This window comes from Bombus huntii, chromosome 7, assembly GCF_024542735.1.
Source record: "Bombus huntii isolate Logan2020A chromosome 7, iyBomHunt1.1, whole genome shotgun sequence".
In the NCBI taxonomy this organism is placed as follows: Eukaryota; Metazoa; Arthropoda; class Insecta; order Hymenoptera; family Apidae; genus Bombus; species Bombus huntii.
This window is the reverse complement of record NC_066244.1, coordinates 6038853-6062497: the sequence shown is the minus strand read 5'-3', so window position 1 is coordinate 6062497 and position 23645 is coordinate 6038853. Positions and strand designations below refer to the sequence as shown.

Here is a 23645-nt window from a genome sequence, read left to right as displayed (position 1 = left end):
AATTAATCACATAGCTAAAAGAAAAAGTACGAGGAAACAAAAGTTTATATACATAGTATCTTAAAGTTTGTCCTATTATCTCAACTAAAACCTCACGTATTGATACGAAACTGACTTTCATATTAAATATACTTTATCGAATTTCCCATTAATTACGCTCAACTACAGAACATCGTTATAATTCCATAAGGAAGCTTCTACATCGACCGAACCATGTAAAACACACTTATCAAACTTCGAACATGTTAAAATCTTGAAGCACGAACTTCTCGAAATAGGGAATAATCGTTAAGTCAACAACTGTTGAAACTTTGTCGTGGAAGAACGTTATGAAGATAGCAACCGAGAGGGTGAAACTCGTGGCTAGTTTGTTCTTCTTACTTTTAATCTGTTACAGGAAGTTCACCTTCTCGCAGTAACCTTTCAACGTTTAGCGTTAAGGCATCTCTATGCCTCGCCTCGTCATAATTATTTCTACATTCTCACCTTCTCAAAATGACAAATAACGAAATTACGAAATGACAAATAACTCAGAATCGGTAATTTGCAAAATAATTGTCTCTTTATCTCGATGATATCGTACGTTTTAAATTTGTTCGACTAATCTTAATACTCTCAGTTATAATTATCATCAGTAGTATGTCTATTCAGCGAATAAAAAAAGAAATTAAGAACGAGGAAACGACTTGTACAATCCTGTAGTAGAATTGTTTGGGTCAGCAATTAGTATTACGTAAGAATTATTAAAATAGACAACAAAATAACTTCTGAAAATAAAGTGTTAGGTTGTCCAAAAAATTTCTTTCGTTTTATGAGAAAATGATAGACGTACAACGTTTTTTGCTTTATATTATTTTGTTCTGTTGATATAAACACCGCGACATTTCATAAACTTGGTTTCACGTTTGTGTGAAGGTGCACTGCTGTAAAAAACACGTTTGAGAAAGAAAGACTTTTCGGACAATCTAATAACTTAAGAACATTGATAACGAGTTGTATAGCCTGCTTACAAATATTGATCGCTTCGAAATTGTCCATAATCAAATTTGGCGAGTTACAAGGTAAATTACGTACTTGCATTGACTCAAATATCCTTCTGACTCCATCTCACGCTAAGATAAATTTTTACATACGTATCTAGATTCCTATCAAACTTGAATTTTGTTTCGCCAGACCGCGAAGGATGTCACAATCTGCGAGCGGGCAAATCACTCGACGCCAAGAGCGCGAAATTTATTTCAAAACGGCGAATGAGCTTGAGGTTGAAACTTTGGCGACGACGACGCGACGACCGAAAAACGACAGATGGCCGCGAGTTTCGACTGAAACAACGGACCTTTTATAATGTATTCGGCCAAACCAGATTGTCGGACCACGTGTTGCTGCTGAACGCAGATGCGACAGCTGCGTTTGTCGCGAATTTCAAGGCATTCCTCTGCTTTTCTAACTTCTTTCCAGCGACATCAGCTTCGGCACATGCTAAACTCCGCGGACGGAAAACGGTTTACGCGTAAATGTTCTCGCTCGTCTGAAAATTTGCAAATCCTGTTAACCAGCCTGGTCCCTGCTTAAACTCCGCTCTCGGTCTACTGTTAAGAGGATGTTGCTGACTGGATTTCCAATGGACGATGCTCTCTGTTGGAAAATAGAGAATGAGGAGACGATACAAGACACAAGCGCGAGAAGAATTTCAAAGTGTTGAAGATCATCGGTTGCGAGAAAGAAATTTTAGTATAGAAGAAGGAAAAAATATTTTGATTTATACAATTGTTTATTACAATCACAGAAAAAGAACTGGTTTATTTCAATGATTCAGAATGATACTTCGAGTGCATCGTGATGATCAAAGAACGTATCCGATGAAAGTGATCCTACGACATCAGAAATAATAATTTTGCAAAGAGCGACATAAAAATGGGACGACATGGGGGAAACAATAAATTCGTAATTCGCTAGAAGATAAAATCGCCCGTATGCGAGTGTTGAATATACGAAATCAGATTTTCGAGGCATTGGAAGAATATTTGAACAACAGAAGTAAAAGATAAGTGCAGAACTATCATAATCGATAATAGAAATGCTATTGGAAAGTAATTAATAGAAGTTTTCTGTCCTTTTCATTCAACGTGATAACAGAAGACGAAATTTTAAGGAATGTTCGAAAGCTTTCTGTTATCGAAACTCAGTTTTGTTTTATTTGCAATTAATCAAATTTATATAAATACTACCACCAAATTCCGATTTTTATATTTGTACATGATAACTCAATTTACATGTGCATGAATTTATCAGTCGATGAAGGTTGTTTACGTCGAAAATGATATGAAGCTTTGAAGTCGGATCCCGGTACGGAACGTGTGGCCTGACAGCTGGAAAAAGCGAATACATTATGGAAAGTTCGATGTTTTACTGGAAACTTCGAGCCATCTGTCGTTTTTGCATGACTGCTGCACTGTACAAGTTAGTTCCGAACTTCGATCCGAAAAAGTGAGTTTCCACCCTGTGCGAAATAAGTTTGGACGGGGTGCCTCGGGAAACAGTTTAATAAAACTTGCCTGACACTAATTCGTGTTTCAATGTTACCGAAACTGTACCGGTGGCGGTGTTTCGTGTGTCTGGTTTGTTTAAACATCGATAGACAATTTTTTATTTAGACTTACTCTTTCGTAAACAACGTAACACGATGTGCCTGATAAAATAAGAATGAAGGAAATTAGTGCAGAAATTATATCGCATCGTTGATTATCCAATATCGAATATCTTTCATATTACGTATTTCCATTTGTTTATATGTATCTACAATAAATAAAAGACATGTATATGTTGTATATTATATTTTCAATTTATACAAATTACTTTCTTTTCATGTTACTTCGCGAAGATTTTATTTTCTATACGAATAATAATAAATACGTCTGAAATAATGAATTGTTTCATTATATTTTCAATTTATATAAATTGTTTCCTTTTTATGTTATTTCGCAAGCATTTAATTTCGTCGATCGTTTGTATCGATAAATTAAATTTTAAATGAGTAAATTAAAAATATATATTCAATTGTATATTGAATTATAAAATTGTTGGAAGAATTAATGCGTTAAAGGAATTTATTTTATGTCCTTGGAACATAGCATTCAGATGAATTCGAGTAAAATGGCCAAATCTGATCACAATTGAACCGAATTTCTCGTATGCATTTCGATCCAGTACTCAAGCTTCGTGAACGACAAGCCGGATTTGCAATGCACCGCCATACGGTGCACCGATTTTCATGGATCATTACCTTCTTATAATTCCCAATAACACGGGCGTCTAAACTTTACGGTATCCGGTCCTAGAATAGATTTCTGCTCCATGAAACCGCATGAATAAATTATCGAAATTTCGACTCCAACTCCTGACGTTTATTTTACCTCCGGCATTATATTCGCATTATTCGAAAAACCAACGAACAGAAATAATGCCGTGTGTAGTAATTATATTGCAAGAGAAAAACGCAGAGTGCTAATTATCGAAAGTTTCGAAAATATTAGTGTTTCAATGAATTAAATGGATTAAGTTAATAATTATATTTGGTATACAAACGAGGTAATATTCGTTAAATATATTTATTAAAATTTCACGTTTAATGATGCTTAGTATTAAAGCTACGAAGGTTTGAAATATAACATTTTTGTACCAAAGAGGTCTGATAAGTTATCTTGAAATGTACAAATTATGCAAATATTAATTTATATTTGCGTGATACCAAATTGCAACCACAGTTACGGCAGCAAGCGTACAAATAGGAAAATCCTCAGATTCGAATTGTATCAACTGTATTGCACAATATTCTTCGAAGATATAAAAAATATATTATTCGTTCCACGAAATTATTAGATACATAAAAGGATTTTCAACTTATTATTTCGACTAATAATTATAAATTAAATTAGGTTGAATTTTTTAATTTTGTATATTCTTTATCGTTCATCGGCAAACGTAATAATTGAACACTAAAGAGAGGAAACGATATTTTTAACGAGTTCTTCGATAGCTGATAGTACGCGTGAACTATATCGGCAGATAGGCAAATGGCACACGGGTGCATTAATCCGCCATGATCTCGAAAACTTCGATGCTTGACAGTTTACGACATCGACCCGGATGCTTCTTTATCCCTCGAAATCTGCTCGAACGGTTCGATAGAACGTGAATGCAATTTATACGATTACCATGCCCCCGGCAGTAATTGAAATCACGATTTAGAATTGCGTGTTTTAAAGCCAACCATTAAAAATCGTTAACTCAATTTGCTACATCTGGCTCAGGTACTTGAGATGTTCGCTCGTTCTCGTTGCCCGTTTTCATTTTCACCCATTCGAATGGCAATAGAGTACACGGATGCAACAAACGAGAAGTACTTGTTTTACGAGTATTGTGTATTATAGGTTGGCACATTCGAAATATCGTACGTTTTATATCTCCTTCGAAATATCACACGTTTAATACTGGAACATGTCAGCATGATGAATTTCGTATCTCTGTTCCCGCAATTATTACCTGATGCAAATGCTTTAAATAAAATTAATACTCACTTTTATTAAAATGGAAAAACGATTTTCTATATACTTACGATTTTCTATATGTGTCTCTTAAACGTTCAGCAAAAATGCCTGTTATATCTGAATCTGCTTTACAATTAAAAAATTGAGTTCTCTTTTAGAATTTGATAATTCGTAACTTTCGATAATATTTCTCCAAACTATTGGACGAAGAAACTTTCGTTTCTCGGGTGACTACTCGGACGAGATTTATAAATAAATTTTGTTTCCGTTTATTCGTTCATATAACAAATCGAATCTGAAGATTCCGAACACACAGCTCCTAATCTCGCTTACTATTTCCCATACGCCATTTGCCCTATCCCTTGGTTTCTCCGTGACGATTTGCGCGCCAACGCAGATCGCAATTGATCCCAGCTGTCGAAATTGCATCAGCAGTTACGAGCGTCTTCCGAGGGATCGCCACGTTCGCAGATTCGGACCGGTTCCGGACCAGAGCCGATTCTCCAATTAATTTCAATGCTGCAAAGCGAAATAGGCCGAGCGCGCGTCTGTTAACTTAACCGAATCGGTAATTGAAACACGACGAACTGAAACACGATGGAACGAATCGTCAATTCGGGATATGTTCGTACGACCGACAGACGCAGAGAATATTCACGTGTAGAGCATCGTTTCCGTCACGAGATCTCTGTTAATTGTCGTCGACCGGTAACGAGAACGTTACGGGGTAACAGCAATAAAAAGAGTAGCGGTAACTTTGACGGGCTAACTTTCGTGATCGTCGGTAGGTGGATGATTGAAAAACTGCTACGGTTCGCTGTTTCATATTTACGGGCGTTGCAACGCGAAAAAAGGAGTACGACGAGAAGTCGAGCAGTTTTTAGCGCGCCTGCACATCAGACAACGACTTCTCTGCTCGCGTGCATTTAATCATCCGACCTACCATCCCTGGGAATATAGAATTTACGACATCCGCCAACTGATCGATACTGCGAGGGCTTTTCAATGTTTAGTCATTGCGCGTTAATGATCGTCGATTGATAAGCTGGGCGAAACGTTATTAGTTAGTGCCGATTGGAAGCCGTAACGATCGAATTTTATAAATTGAAAAATAGTGGAAGGTATATAATTATATCACAAAATAGTGGAAGGTATATAATTATTACTATTAATTAATTATATTACACGTTTTTTAATCGCACTGTGGAACTTTCTATCATTTGTGCGATCTTCTCGTGATAAATAAATTTATGAAAGTAAGTGACGTTCTTCGGGAGTAGAGTAATCACGTGACAGAACGATAAATAAAATAAAAACGTACGAGGCTACAACGTAACTTTTTTGCAAAGATTAAATATTACGGTGTAGCGTATTTCATTCTATTATGGTTCTCAGGACCAAGATATGTAAACTTCGCGTGGCGGTTAACGTGATAGATGAACAACGATCGATATTAATAATCACTGCATAAAGTATGTACTTTTAGAACGTTTATATTCTCAAACTCATCCATCAAACTTACCCCCACGGAGGACAGCATCCGAGAGACATTTGCAAGAAGTTACGTCAATAAACTATCGTACGCAGGGGAAATACGTATAATGTAACGAGCAACGCATACTTCGACGCAACCTTAACTGAAAGTGCAGTTTTGTTTGAGGCTGAATAAACGCGGAGAATTCGCATGAAGTTTTCAGTGTAATCGATAACTAAGTGGATGGTGGAGAAAGACGTAATGGCGAAGGATAGTAGATGGTTGAGAGTTTCTTGATTAATGGCTCGTAAAAGGAAATGGTAGGTCATGGATGATAGTAAATAGTAGGGAAAGGAAATGGGAAAGAGATAATGGGGGTTGATGTAGGGCGGCCAGAAGTAAAAGGTAGGAGATGGGATGTATGAAAGGCAGAAAGGGTTGATTCAATTAGTGTTAAATATCAGGAAGGGAGTAACAGAAAATGGCGATAATGTTCCATCGTAATACAGATCGTGATAAAAAGTTGAAAATTTATGATGAATAACTGTAGACGTTAATTTCGTAATGGAAATTAATCAAAGGGGTGGAATATACGACAACAAAACAGATATTCAACAAAAATGCAGAGAACGCTGAGATCTCACGATATTGTTTTACGGCTAACAATATGGCGGCGACGTAAAATCTACCGGTGGAAGGGGTTAAAGCACAGATTCTCAGGCCGAAACTCGCTGGGCTTTCGCTTCCTGTCCGGAACTGCTCTACCGACGTTTCCAAACCAAAATCACGATGCCAACCTCGCGCTTCCTCTACCGCATAGCTGATAGCTCACGGTTTGCCTGTTTCCGGTCACGGTGCGCCGTCGATGAGGTTGAAGATTCACCGTTCGAAGATCGTAGGGTTCCATTGTGCGTGGAATTATCTCGCGTGATGTGCAAACTTGTTGTTTGTATTGGCTACAATGGAACAATTTCGGCTTTACGAGGATAAATGGTGTGTGTTTTAGTCCTTTGGCAGTGCAATGAAACGAGGATGAATTCAGAACGAACGAATTAGGAAATAATTGTTTCTGTACCGTCAAGAATTCTTGTACTTCTGATATTAGATACGAAAAGCATATACTTTCAACATTTTGTAGAAAACGAATATCAATAACTGCGTTACGCACGACGTCGCTGACGAACTACGTGAACTAAAATGCATAGAAAGCTGACAATTATAAACATCGTCTTTTCAGTTCTTTAAACAGTTAAAAAATTCGATTGCACTGCCGACCAATCCGAAAACTGTCTCTCCCCTTGGTTTTAAGATTAAATACTTTTGACGATTGCTCTTGTCATCCTCTTGAATACTTCAGAGAATAGTAAACGTTGTAACATACAATATGACTCGTACAATATTATGAACAACACCATATCGATTGCATTCTGATCGTATTATTGAATTCTCGCAACAGTTCGTGAATTTACAATAAATTATTCTCGCTTCGACTATTTTGCGTTAAAATACGTTCCTCTTTTTTGCCTAAGGAGTATCGAAATCAGAAAAACAAGAGAAACACACTCGTGGCGTATATTTTCCTCTGGCGTTCGAGTGTCTTCGAGTTTCAATCACGCGTTTCGAATCGCGTATCGCTGTTTCTAACGACGCAACCGGCTATAACATCGGGATTTCTCTTTGAGATCGGGAATGTTGGGAAACATTGCGGTTGTTCGTTATGCAAAGGTCTCCGACGTTGTCTCGGGTTCGTGATAGAAACAGAAAGAGACGGATCCGCTGTGCTCGAAAAGGGACGGCAAACGCCGCTGGTGAACTGGTTCGGACGCTAATGGCTTTCCCTGCGCAAACGCCTATATTCTAGCGGTAAGCGAAGTCGGAGAGAGGGATGTTAGCTATGTCGAGCCAGAACAACCTGCGGAATTATACCTAGCCGAATCCCTTATTCTCGTTCTCCGTCATGCTGTCCCTTCACCTTTGGCAACCGTCTCCTTCTCGGTCGACCGCGAGCACGTAAATGCAAGGCTTCGCGTACGTGTTCTCTGCCAGTGGGATTTTCGTACGAGCCGAGATACGGTTGGTTCGAGAGCCGGCGATCTTGGATTTTAGAGAGCGGAATTGCTCGTCCTTGCCACGGGGACTGCCTGTTTAATTCCTCGACTAATTCTTCGGCCTGTTTCAACGTTCATGGACTAAACGACAACTTGCGCGTCAGTGGAGAGACGACTGTTTCCTATTTATTTATTTATGGTTACGTCAACCTCGTGTCTAATAACTTGTCGTACGTATTTATGTCATTAAAGAAACACAGAATATTCGTACGTAGTTTTTCATTTTAATCTTTCGTACAAGGCATTTCTACAGTTTGACAAATGATCCCCAGAGAACATTTGATCGCAAATTGTACCTTTCGCATCATTTTTAGCTAGTTAGCGTAAGTGTATGAAATATCAAAGAATGCTCATCAGAAACCAAAAGAGTTTGAAGGTTATTTAGATAAAATATTAGGAAAAGGATTATTTAAACGATATAACTTTGCTTGCTTATATATCGTCGGAAGATAATAATTTTTTAGCTTATTTGACAATTTCGCAAATCTGTCGCTGTCGTATAGCTATGCGAAACAATCGACGTTTCTCAACGCGTTCCGTTAATTTACACAATTATGCCGGTACAATCCAACAGATTCGTGTAGGATCATATTGCACGCGTTCACTTGACCTCTCCCGTTCACGTTCTGAGTACTCCTATGGAGATTTCGACGCATATTCATAATACACGTATACGTATTACACTAACCGTTTCTTGACGATGCAACTCGTCGAGACTTGCAGTGTACCGCAGACAGGAAGTAGCATTTGGCAGACGACTAGATGCTATGCATAGAACCGTATGCTTGCTGGGAAGAAGGATGGACTGGCTTGAAACGACCAGGGAACGAATCTGCTCGTGTCTTGCATCGAAATTCCGTTTAATCGTCCTTCGGACGCGGCTCGTCTACGTACTCGCGTGTATGCGCACCTGTGTACACGATCATCCGCATTGTAGTTTTCGGCAGCCTGGTAGCTCGGTCTTTTGGCATTCGAGATTGAACGTCGATGCTCACAAAGAACTTTGGTTGCGACAAAATTCATTTGAATCGCGATATTTGTATTTCTTGACTGTGTTAATATCAGATTGATATGCACGAAATGTCTTTCCAAGATTTGCATTTGGCAAAGTAATACTATTTATTAAATTTTGTGTATTTTCAATTGTAAACTGCATTAAGGAAGAGAGAATTTGCTACAAATTACGTGTATGCGATGTTAAAATGTTTGTAAGAAGTATATCGAAACTTTTTTATTGGCCTTCGTATGATACAACAATTTTTATTACAAATTTTCTTTACAAATTTTGTAGCGAAACATTTGAAAATAAAAACTTTGTATGGTTATGAGATATATACTAAACGTGTTGTTGGTTTATTAAAGAGACGAGTGATAAAATTATAATAGTCAATGTATATTAAAATTACTGTAAGTACAAGTACAGAAATAGCGTAGCCCAGTTGTAATCGTCGCTCGTTCAATGCTACTGTTCAACTTTACGCTCGCTATTCGATTGATGTCGAATGATTGTTCTAGAGAGCACGTTGCTCTGTTTGTTTGTTTGGTTGCTCGACCGTTATTATTATAAAAAGTTCAAATGTAACTCCGGTTGACGATTACAAATAACAGCGATAATATTTTGTCCGGAGTTCGTTTACCTTTGAACCTAGCAAACCAAAACAACGTTGGTATTCCAAGGCACAATAATACGAGTCTCCGCGGATTCGAATCTATCGTTGACTCGTGTGCCGCTATAGTTATGAGTAAATTAATATATTGAAGCAGCTACAGCAAAATTGCGAAGTTTGTACGTTTTGTGCCCCATATTCTACGGTTTAAACTTAAAGCAAAAGACAAAGGGAAAGAACAGAGTTGTAGCTACCGAGAAAAATAAAAAATTAAAAAGTTATGTACTCCTGGTTTTTATGGTAGGAACACGATGTCACGTCGTGTGTGTAGCTATTCTAAAATATACATTTCTCAGCGGTGAATATTTACTGCAATTATCCTTTTTTTCATTATTCATGTGGTTGCTCGTATTTTAAACATGGCTAAATATTCCTGCAAGTTACACTAGGGTGTGCAAACACTGCGGACATTCTAATAGGCGTACAAAAAATTACTTCCTATTTGCATATACTTACCCAACGTACAAAGTTCTTCTCCTCCTCTTTAAGCTAAAACTGTCGTGAAATTATAAGATAGAGTTTTAATATAATATTAATAAAAATAGTATATATTTCATATTACGACATAATGTATTCGTAGTATAATGAAGACATAACTATGAGAGATTCTATCATTTTACTTAAAAATACGACGGGAGAGATTATTAAGGAACATCGATCGACGTATAATCTCCACATTAATTATTTCTTTCTTTCAAACCTTACCGATATAATTACGACAGTGGGATCTCATTGCGGTATTAATGAAATTTAAAAACGTCTCCTATAACACACGTAGTATATTCGGAAAGGCTCTTCGTAATTATTCGAATACTTTCGTTTGCTACTGCAATTTAAGTTCGTATAATTGAAATTTTGCTACATCTTCTTTTCACGGTAATAATACTTAAATGTCGTAATAATTCTATATAGTTGCTCTTAGGTAATTTGAACTTAACGATTCTCTCAAAATTGTCATTAAATTGTACGTTTGGCGAGAGTTCATTTTAATCCTATCGTAATTAGGATTCTATAGACAGGTTTTGAATAAAATGCTCGTTACGATCAGACTATGACTGTTGTAAACGGCATAGCGTCTAATTCTAGTCAAATCTCTCTTAAATTTCTACTGCGAATTTTTCGAGCGACCCAGTAGAAATGAATTATTTCTGTGAATGCTTGGAAATCGAGGCAAACTGAGAAACGCCGGATCTATTTAAGAAACTGATTAAATTTCGAGCGATGCCTGGTCGGTTTCGTAATTTCGCGGCCATTACTTGCGCATCGTGCGCCTCTTATCCTTAATCCCAACTATCTCGGAAGCTTGTTTATCGCCTTGCGAATTTGCCTCGTGTAGCACTCGGGCGCCATTCATTTTCCAGCTCGCAGATAGGAAGCTCCATTGGCTCGAGACGTATAGCCGTAAGTAGAACGTGAAATTTTCGAAGGGGCTCGACTTCAATGGGACTTTTATCGAAAACGAAGTTAAGTAGAATTTAGGGCCAATTACCATTTGTCGCGTGCAACAGCAGATTTCTTTAATCATTTGTAGAATCTTTAGTTTCCTTTCGCGTGTTCTTCAAGGTACGCGGTTTCTTTGAACGACGCGATAAAAGGAGATTTAAGAGTGAAACTTCAACGAAATGGGATGTTTTCGAAGTTGTATGTTGAAGTTATACACGGACGTCATAAAATGATCTTTATCTAGAACTTTTAAGACACTTTATTCGATCATTATTGTAGGAGAATGACTATCGTACGAAACATTACCTAAAGAGAAATTGCGTCTAAATTTCTCTTCAACTTAATTTAACGATTGTGTTGCAAATTTGGTATTATGGTTGAACTTCCATCGGAAGATATTCTCGTAGAATTCCCCAAAATTGCATGCTGCAGTGCATCGATCATTACAGACAATTAAGTACACCAAAGGAACGTTTTAACGGCCATTTTAATTTTTTTCTCATCCAATATCCGAATACTTTTCAACCCTCCTTCCTGTTCCTGTACGTAAATCAGGGCTAAACGCAACGGTGATTTGTATTTTGAACATTGGAGATCAGACGAAAAGAAGAGACAAATGCTAGTGGCTTAGTGAGTGGATTAAAGTTACAAGAAAACGGCTAGGGGAGGGGGCAAGAAACTTCAATATTAACTGAGACAACCGTTTTCTGTTTGTTCTCGCCACCTTTTTCTCGATCGTTGGAACCAAATACTCTGTCGGTATTATCTTGGAATCCTCGGCAAGATTTTTCCTCCGTCTTATCCAATAATCGGAAATCGCTGCACAATGCGCACCCTCCATCCAATTCCCTTTTTCTCGTCGTTATCCTCCAGTGAAATCAATGCAGCCAATCTTCAACGTCCTTGCGAACCATTTTCAACAAATTCCAACGAAATTATAATTAACTATTATGTAACCTTTTCCTTATCGTCGTCTGTATATACTGTAACGATGGTAAAGGTTAAAATTTATCTTTTTAAAAGTTAAAAATCGATATCCGATGTTTTATAAGCATAGAAAAGAGACGTAGGTAATTTCAATTTAGTGGATAATTGTTTAATCAATTCCTACCCGATAAAACTAACGAAGTAAAAAGATCCTATAGCTGGCTCACTTTCTTCCTTTTTTCATAAATCAGTGGAATTCTTTCTGTTAGGATAAAAAAGCAATAATAATCGAGAATGTATTTTTTATTACAAGAAACGAAAAGGAATTGAGAATTTCATTGTGTTATAGCTTTTGATGTAATTTAAAGACGCAATATTTATAACATAATTACTTTCTTTTCGATTCTTTTGTCATTTCTATCGTTTTTGGAATATGAATCAATCGTATCATCCTTTAACAGTCAAGTAATAATCGAATACATTGGATGCTAAACTTAAAGAATCATGAAAGTGAAAATATTCGACAAATTTTAAGAAATGTTGATAATTCATTTGGACTTAATTTTCTGTTTTTAGGAAAAATTTTAGAAACGAGTAATTGCCGCAACAAGTAATACGATTCTCGAGAGAGGCTTAAATGAGCTTTACAGGCCTTTGTAAGGAAACTGGCTTACGATATTAACGTTAGTTTAACGAATTAAAGATAAAAAGAACCTTGATTCGACGTATTTTTATCTGATTTAACGATAATATTTTCGTTACTTCTTGCATTTCTCACGAGTTCCCAAAAATTCGTAAATAGATTTCAGGAAGCGAGAAGAAACTAAGTTTTTTAATTAAAATTTTTGTAACTCCATTTTCTCGGAGTAAGTCACTTAGCGTGTAAAACGAAAAAAGAGGTAGGAACTCTCAGTATCAAAGAGTATATTTCTTTCTACATCGCACAGAATAATTACGGATTCGCTCTTCTAAGTTAATTTTATTACCACATTACATAGTACATTTTTCACGTTTCGTATCTCACGTTTCACAGCCATGAATATATGTGTCTAATATTCCATTTCGTTGCTATGTTAATAATCGTACACGTTTATTAGGGGAATATATCCGTGTAATTTCGACGCTTGTAATTAAAGCAAATGGGGGACAGAATTTCCTTCGCAAAAAGAAGATAACGAAAAGAAGGAAAATTTTGCACATAAAATACACATAATCGCTATTAGTCGATAACTAGATAAAGTTCGTTTCAAAAGTTCGTTAGATCTCATCCGTTATAATTTGGCTTGTTGGAAGCTACTAAAGAATAGAAAGAGATGAGAACTCTTCTGATAGCGATTGCTCGATCGTGAATTTTTTAGTATATCACCATCGTCGCTGCGAATGTTTAATTCACGGTAGAACGATGAATCACGAACGATTATCGTCGCGTCGCATCAATCAGTATTAACGTTGATTGTATTTCCAGTGTAAATTTTGTGAAATTTACTCCCCCGATCCGAGACGAGATTTTATCAGACACGACGCGCGAAAATAATACGATCGTTTCCGAATAAATTTTAGCCCCCTCTTTTTTTTCTCTCTCTGTGTGAAAAGCGTTCTCTACCGACAGAAACGGTGGACGCAGACGTGGCGGAAGGAAGAGCGAGAACGAGGGCAAAGGGAGAGGGATGAAACCTCGTAAATTCCGACGAACAAAAGCAAACAGCGAACGCGATCGATCACCGTCAACTCCGCCGTTTTATCCAGAAAATAAACGATATTAAAAATCCGTTGGCATAAAAAATTTGCGCGCAATAGCGACGGTTGTATATTTAGGGAGGATCGGTCGAATTATCTCCGTACGGCTTTGAAATTGTCTCAGTCCGTGTCGGTGAAGTCGCGTTAACATTTTGTGTAACGGGATTACAGGGAAATTTACTTTCGTCCTCGCTCGATGAAATTAAAGGGATTGTAGCCGTAAGGAGACAGTGCAGTTTTCCATCAACCTGACTGGATAAAAAGAGCCATTTGATCCATTGAGAATCAAGCAATGGTATATGAATTTGTTCGAATTTCACAGGTCTCGCGAATTTTATATATTTCGCCCTGAGTAAATTTATATTACTTTAATCGTTCTAAAAACTGAAGCGAAACGTATGTCTACTATCATGACAGTCAAAGTGTCAACGAACTAATTCTAAATCGTCATCGAACAAGACCGTAGATAGTCGAAAGTTATATACCATAACCATCGACCGATTTTACAACTTTGCTATATTCTGTCCGCCCTATTACACCGTTTCTAAAACGTACTCGAAGTTCGCTGCTACGCGATCAGAGCAAACGATCCTCTGGAAAACGAAGGGTAAGGGGCAGGCCAGATGCAGCAGAAGAGTAATCATGGAAGTTAGGAAAAGTAAGAGTGTTTCGCTGTTGCGATGTTGGTCGTGGATCGTCGTTGCGATGCAAGACGAGAGAAAATTGGTTGGACAAAAGGGGGGTTAAGGGATGGAAAGAACGACTTTTGGCACGCAGGTGCGCGGATTGACTGATCGAGGAGGGGACGAAGTTTCATTTAGGTCGCGACGAGTGGCGGGAACGAGCGCCGAGGGAAAGGGTGGAGGAGGACGCCTGGAGAGGGTGTATTTGAGTGCAGCGCACTCGAAACGATGTACAGGGTAACACACTGCTCTTATTCCCATCGCAGGTCGTCCGTAATTTTTCGCGACTCCACCCCTGTACCCTGCTTTACATCTTCGCCTCTTCCACCTCCCGTTCAACCCCCGCCAGCCAGACTCGCTTTATGCGGCCGGCTTTTTTTCCCTCCAGCGAGCTGACTGGCTGGCTTCGTTTCGTGCCTCGTGAACGAGAAAATGTAAACGGAATCGCGGATTAACCTCATTAGCGATTGTGGTGGTACGCGTTCCCCTGGATTTCCAGCGGCTCGAATCCTCGATTGCCGGCTGTTTTACCTTCTAAACGATCGCCGGGCTGACCCTATGCCCTATTTCGGACTCGTTGCCCCCGGTTCCCGGCGATTTCTTCGAGCGAAAATGTTTTCTATTTTTTTGTTGTATTTGAGAGAGTCTTTGGAGGTCGTTGCCGGATCAGCCTAATGCTTTCGCAGTAAATAGATTGCGAATATCCGCGCAAATGAATATTTTTACGCGGGGTATTAAAAGGATAGAAGCTAGATAGATGCGGTAACTTATATGGGTCTTAGAATAATGGCAAGTAATGATGTTTTATTTAGAGTTTAGTTTAGTTTAATAAGCGATACTCAATACAAAAAACCGATTACAATATCATCGCACGTCTTATTATCATACTCGACTCTCAACTTCCCGATTCATACTCTCCGGCTCCTCCACTTACACTCTCTGACTTCTCAACTCACACTGCCGCTTCTCAACTGACACACTGCGTCCTCTCAACTAACATTCTGGCCGTTCTAGCGTCCCTTTGTCTTTTCCTAGGCCCACCACATACGTGTTCCGCAGACGCTCGTTGCCAGGGTCACGTAGGCCTTTTCTACAAAACTATACACTTGAAAAGACCGACGATACATTGATGGACCCGACGGCTCTCGCGACATTGTTCATGGTTAACTGGATATTCCTTAGGCCCTTTTCCCCGATACTACATAGATGTTATGCTTCACCTGCTAAACATTATTCGTTTCTAAATATTATATCGAGTATAGAAAGTACTTTGGACATTTTATCGCATCTTTCAATTTGTTATAAGTACACAAAAATCTACGATTTAGTAACGGGGAATGAAGAGCGAATTTTGAAGGGTACGAGGGATGATGAGTTTTCTTAGGAATCCTTTTTCATTGCTGGTATTAACATCGATGGGATTAAGTTTTAACTTAATTAAAGAATGGATTTTTTAATCCTCAATTACGGTAACGAATCCTTCCTTATATTTGGCATAACAGATACAAGCAATGAGTAAATATTTATACATACGCTGACGAGAAAAGGTTTCACTAGTGTTTGAATATTTACATAAGTCGATGTATCTTATTCCAACAATGTGGTATATAATTTCATAACTACACGCATAGCTACATAAGTATAGTAACTAATAACTTCATAAGTACCATATATCGGGTAATAACTATAGCGACTATGTCAGAGATCTATTTCAAAATTATACGTTTAAATAATTTTCTCTTTCATTAAAGTCATATTCGAAAACCGTATCCGATATTCTGATTCACACCACTACAAACATACACACCTGTTAATTAATTTAATCCCTCGCAGAGAATCTTGTCTCGTAACATCGCTGCTTTTCTTTGATACTCGAGTAGATGCTTTAAAAACCGCAAGCATTTTCATCCGCACCATGTATATTTCGTTTTTACTGAAATAGAAAGAAACATGTTGTTGTATGTTTTCTGAAAATATTCGTGTGCTACTAGGATACGCAATTCAATAAACGATCATCTAAAAAACAAAATTATTATGAAATTAAGATGTAAATGATACTTTGCAGGGATATTAAGTAACATTTCTTTATCAAATTATTATTTGCAAACGATACTGTTAAGTCAAATTTATTTCCCTCTAACATTTAGTTCGGCACAAACAGCTTTTACTTCTACAACCATTTAATTATGCAATTGATAAAATATTCGTTTAAAAAAGATTGAATGACTTTGTATCTTTCTGAAACGAAACGAAGCTTGGTTTCATATATTTTTCGTTAGAATTTATCAACAATAAAAAAGATTATTGGACGATTTTCCATAGCGGATAACGTTTCAAAATGAATCAGCCCGAACGTTTTCCTGAAAAATAAAATAATTGTAATAGTGGACGCTACGAGAGGCCACGAACCATGACTCGTTATTTTTGTATTTGAACAATTGAAAGCTCGATACTGTCTCGTTGCTTCAAGCTGACTGGCAAACTCGTCGCAGTTTCTGTAATTTCGTTCAGGCTAATATAAATACGTATTTCTATTTCGTAGCGATTCAACCGTGCTTGCGAGTTTATAAAAATAAAAATAAAATCAACAAGATCAAAGTTAGTAGCGCCAATTATAGTTGTACCTATCCGGTTTCAAACTAGAGGGATAAAAATTATTCCCGAAAGCTGAAACTCCACGCTCTACAAACGATGAATTTTACTTACTTCAGCTACAAAATTTTCTATCGAATTCGACGATTATTTTTAAATTCCCGTTTATACTGAAACGAGTTACCATTTTTCAATAAACGATACATCAATCAAAATTTTACGTTATATATCCCCATTGACAGATATTGCAGGATGTATATTGTTAAAAAAACATTAGTCATTTGGATTCGATAATTACGAAAGTACAAAGGCTTCTGGGACTCGCTATACTTTTTTAACTATTTCTCCACTACTACCACGAATTTCTTTATTTTTCACTGTCATTTCAAAGCAGAGGGTGCCAGCTCCCCTTTTCGATAATCAAAATAAATTTAACCATATCGACAATAGGACGTAATCACGGTGCCTGAATTTCCATCAAAGACCGTAGAGCGTCTGCTTGGTAAAATTAATTCGGCAATGTAACAATGAAAATATCATCGCAACTTCGAAGCACGTTCGCACGTAAAAATGTTGCGCGTTACGCTATTCCGAATTACAATGCGTATAAGTCGCGCGGCAAGCAACGAAAATTTTTTTAAATTTATTTTTCCGAACAGCGTGCTAATATCTGTATGACCTCATTGCTACGCGTGCACGCGTTTTTCTGCGTGCAACAGATGTTACACAAATTGCAACGTTTGTACAGTGAACGTTCGTGTAAATATTCTGTTAATGTCGCGCGTTCGACGTTAACGCCGGTCGATGCTAAAAATGCGCATTTTCATGCTGCGTGTATGCATTTTCGGTGCACCGGAAACGAATGAAATTTTTTGTTGCCTCTTGCGATTTGTATCAGGGACATGTGGCGTTGTTAATGCATCGTTCTAGTGCAATGCGAAAAATTCAGTATTGCGTACAGTTATTCTTAATTAAATTTATAATTAGAAGAATAATTTAGGCAGTATACACGTTAACACGCAATGTTAGAGAATCTGGAAATTCACAAAAAATTATGAATCTCTGTGTACAAAGAAAGTAGGTCATCTGTGACATAATTCTGTTTCTCGTTGGTGCCATAATGCAATTTTAAGGGTGAAATCACCTCTTGAAAAGACGTAGAATTTTCATTCCCGTGAATTATCACAAGAACTGCGAAAGAAAAGGAGTTTAAATAGAAACAGAGAAAAAAGGAACTACTTTTATGCAGATTATTTCTTATTAACTTCGTTATTTTCATAATTGCACCGTGTAGATGAAGTCCGTTCGTAGAATTTCACTAATTTAATAAGCAAGTTTGTCGAAGCTTTTCGTTGATACTACACGTATTTATTTATTGATAAGAATTGATACGTGTTACTAAGCTCTACTAAATATATATGTACAGTGCTTATTAGGAAGATTATGTTTACAATTAGAAAAATTCCTACATCAACTCTACCTCGTTCTTAGTCAATTTTATGCACTATTGTATATGTATATAAATTTTTATATTCATAATTTCTATATTTATATGTAGATATGTGTATCATATTCGTTCCTCGAATTTTCAACGTGTCACACTAATTAGTAAAATTAAGCGTCCGCGTGGGATGGAATAGGTTTGCGATTGGATGGCCACAAATAGTCGAAGCATTCGATGCACGCGTCCCATAAATACAGACACGAAGGCGATCGAATAGATAATTATGACCGCGCGGTCACTGTTTCAATAATTAATTGACGCCAGCGATCGAGATCTATCGGTAAATCCGACTCTGGACGAGAGTAGAGGGATATTGTCAATCGTTGGTCAATTCTAATCTTTGGGGAAAACACGCCTCTTTGGCTTCTGTTCTACGCAGATTTCTGGTCGAATAGACGACCGAATAATCGAATTTCCATCGTAGCATCGAAAGGCTCGTAACAGAAACGACATGTGTCTATGTTTGCCTTTCTTCAGGAAAATAAACGTATTTTCAATATATGTTACATATATTCAAACGTATTTTTAATTTCTGTTCAATATACATTTCGATATACATTATATATATTTTTGCATGTCATGTACATTCTCAGCATTTTTGTATCTTCAAATTTGCCATGAATGTATACAAATCTACGATCTGCCCATGACAGAAGATTTTATAGCATCTGTTAATTTTCATTCCACAAATTAATCATATTGTGGATATTAATTTTTGTTTAGTAAAATACATCGTCACCTCAATGGTTGAACGATGAAAATTTCATAAGAGTCGTTTTTATTACGAGCACTCAAAATTGTACGCAATGAAAACAAAACAGTGGACATGTTGCTTGAAGACTATAGGATATGTATTAATAGGTGTTAAATATGAGATTGGCCTAGGGAATGGATGTCCAGTGTTGACTCTTATTGAATTATTAATATCGTTGTTTGATGCTGTTAGACATCTGTTTACATTTATGCAATGGGAATAGAGCAAGAGAAATAATCGATAGTAATTATGAAGACACAGGAGTGAAACAAAATTGTGCGCTATGTTTATTCCACAAAAGAAAGTCTTTAAAAATTACTTTCAACAAACGTTTTCATCTTTTTCAAGATTATTTTATGCAATGTACTTATCGTACTAAAATTAAGAATTTTTTTCCGTATATGATTCCAATTTTTTTTTTCCTTTTACATACATAGACGCATATTTTTCAAAATTCATTGAAGTATGAAAAACTGAAAAGTTAAGGAGTAGACAACTTACATTTTACAACCTACTATCTTTGAAATTTCAAACAAAATGTTGTGTCTAATATTATATAGAAATCAATATCAAAAAGTTTACTTTTATAATATATAATTTATATTTTCAGAAAGACTTAATATCGTCTAATTGTAATTTTACATTCTCTCGCATGAATCCTTTGTTTCAAATAACTTGTTACGGACGATCGTCTATGTAGGCCTGATCATATACAATCATGACACCTGGTAACATATTAGCATTATCTCGTAATGCTCTGGTGCACGACGCATCCCTTGAGAGGTCGACAATGTTCCTCGTGATTGTCTAACATCTGCTGAAACGAGAATTGTCCCTTTGACGATGATACGCTTGACACTGTCTCAATTCAAGTTCAACGAAGCAATTCCTCGAGTATTGCTGATTGCAGAGTTGAAATTGTAAACGATACGAGATATGAGATAAAAAAATAATTTTTATATATTATTTTGAATTACATCAACTTGAATTCAAATAACTTAACTTATATAAATACAAGCGATAAATTACGTAAGTGATAAGATCAACAGAAATGCGTTTTTCGTTTCCAGTTTTTGGTATTTATATCGACTGCTATCTTTGTTCCTCGATTGTAAAAAGGAGAAAGAAGAATCATAATTAAAATTGCTGCACCATCTATAAAACGAAATATTCGTTTGTGGGCTACTTCTTGTCAGATAAAATGTTCATCGTCGCTTCAACGTCAATAATTATTGAAATATACATAATCCGATATAAATAATTTCACTCAAATGAAACCGACAAGAGTTAATCGTTGCACATTTATAATCCTCTGCGATCAAATAGCTTATAATCGAGCTAACCATTGTCAATTCTTGAAATAACAAATATCTCGTTCTGCTGAAGCGTACTAGAATTAAATAATACCTGCTTTATATTTTCAGTCTGGTATTAACAATTCGTCATTCGTTATTAATACAATTAACGTCCGGCAAGAATTTATTATCTCGAATTTCCATGAATTTGCTTCGGTGTGTATATTTGCTGCTCGAGTGGTCGAGTAATTATTCCATATTCTGACCAGCTGTTAAAAAGCCAAACGATATTGTCCCGCCTAATAAGGAATAATATTCGATGACCGATGAAATCATGTAGATTTTTTAATTAAATCAGAAGAACATAATAAAAAGGATGCCGCAAACCCTTCGATTTCCAGTAACATTTTTAAATATTCTTTTTTAACTTTGTAGCTTACGTTTTTGAACCATATTAACGAATCTATACGATTTCATTGTCGATTGAATCATTTTTTAGGTTTATGGGAAATGAAGGATTGAGAATCCATATAATATGCAAAAATGTATATAATATCCAAAGCACAATACTCTCTATAATATTTAATAGGTAAAATAGAGAATATTTGTTAGATTTTTAACTATATTTACAAGAATATAAATTTGCAGTTTACTTGCGGCTAATAGCAAATAAAATATAATAGTGCGATTGACACGCGAAAAGATATTATTACGTGCTCCTCCATATCCTTTGGGACGACATTGTTACAGTATCCTGTCACAGTTCGTCGCTCATGGAAATACCAGCAGTGCTATATAATTTATTCATTGCCTCGTTACGCGTTTCGGCTAGATACCGATCGCATATGGTTACTTATAATTGGAACGAAGATATGCATGGGAAATGAATTAATTAGCTCCTTGCTTTGTGTTATGCGACATTTGTATATAGATGCTACTACAAAGGAGAATACGAATAATGAAATGCGAAGTAAGAGTTGATTTTGTTTGTGAAAGATTATTGTTAACTATTGTTAGCCATATGAGTGGCCATATGTTTTAAACAATTCTGTAGAAAGCAGTATAAAAATAGAAAGTAATCGTGTTCAATTTATAAAACCAAAATAATTGGAAATAATATTTGCAGCAATTTATGTTTAAATAATTTAAACTAAGATTTAAGAAGCACGAATTATGATTGACTTGAAAGTAATTTACATTGAATTTACATTCTCAAAAGTTTCTCTTATTCGCATTTTACGATAAAGAAGCTATCATAAAGTTGATAATTCATCGAAACTGTCTACCAGATTATCTAACACGAAGAAAGAACACAGCGTTTGTTATACGCTTATTCGTTGGTAATTAATAGTAACCCCCTTCGATAATTCGATGAACCCTCAAACTCCCCCTATGAGGGTCGGCCAACCCTTGTATCCTCTCAAGGCTACCCAACCAAGCCACATCGTTGCACCGAGTCTATATCGTCATTCCCTTTGATCTCCGCCATTCCCCCTGATAATTGTAACTTATGCTTAACTTACAATTAAACACGGAACATTTTCATTGCTGCCACGAACCGATAAAATACCTTTATCGACCAATCCTGAGATGCTAAAACATTTTATAAAATATGGTAAATATGCGAATATTTGTCTAGAGCAAAAGTAAGAATTATTTTAATCGTTGGTCATCGAAACTAATATCCGAGGTGGTATTACGCGTTGGTTCGATTAACGAAGAGACGCGTGATATAATTGCAATAGTCAGTTATATTAGAATTACAGTTAGTGTATTACGTCGTAATCGTCGCTCGCTCAATGCTACTCGCTAACTGTTCAGCTATTCTACTCTATTGGCTCGCTTGCTAGACTGGTCTTAGAGAGGATGATCTTAGAGGTTCGTCTATTTATATTTGTCGGTAAAGTGCACATAACGATTGCACATAACGGTGATATTGTTTTGTCCGGAGTTCGTTTACCTTTAAATCTTGTAAACCGAAACGGCATTGATACCCCCAGGCACAACAACATGTGCCACTCTCGATTCGAGTCGTCCTATGACTCATGTGCCGCTACATCACCCCCTTACCAGTGATAACCTTTTTTTTTTTTGTATGTGTGATTGGTTTACATAGTTTTCGTGGGTATATTTCCCAAGTTCAACGAACTCTACAGCTTTACCCGAAACCTGGTTGGAACCTATCAGGAAATCAGTTAAGTCCGGAAATTCGACGAGGAGTCGGTGATATGTTGATTCGCCGATGATTGTTTTAATCGACGATGTATCGGTCGTGTCCGTGTATCTTTTTGTCGACACACAAATGGTTGTGTCAATCAGGCGTTTATTTCTTGAGTCTACCAACAATCCGTAGTGACTCAGGAGGTCCACGCCGATGATGAGCGTGTTAACGTCCGTTACTGTAAAACGCCGTTTCAATGTTCGTCGCAGTGATAGGTCGAGGAACATTAGGATGATGCCGTAAGTCGCGATGCGTGACCCGTTGGCCGCGAACAGCTCGTACGCATCTTTGTTCGCGGGTCCGTGTAGCTTGTTGCGCATATATCGGCACCGGTGTCCACGAGCAAAGAAATCCTTGATGTCCTATCCGTCACAAAAATGCGACGGGATACAAAGCTGTCGGCACATGCCGCGTTTACGAATGGCTGGTTCTATTTCGCTGGGTCCAGTTGCACGGGGCCCGGCACTTCCTTGCGTGGCCTAGGAAGATCTTGTGGTAGTAACAGAAACCAGAGTTCTGCCGTTTTCTTCTCGAACGCGATCTGCGACCTCTCGAGCTTGATCGCAGACGGCGACATCTCGAACTTGATTGCAGACGGCGAAGTCTCGAACTTGATCGCAGACGGCGACGAGTGTCGAGGCTCAGCGCGTTGATTTGTGCCTCTAATCGGCATACACTATCATTTATCGGGAC

General features: G+C 37.1%; 1 protein-coding gene across 1 annotated transcript in view; it reads left to right on the top strand.

The window, feature by feature from the left end:
* LOC126867630 (uncharacterized) overlaps positions 1–23645 on the top strand; it is a 647133-nt gene that overhangs the window by 434921 nt on the left and 188567 nt on the right. The window lies entirely within an intron of this gene.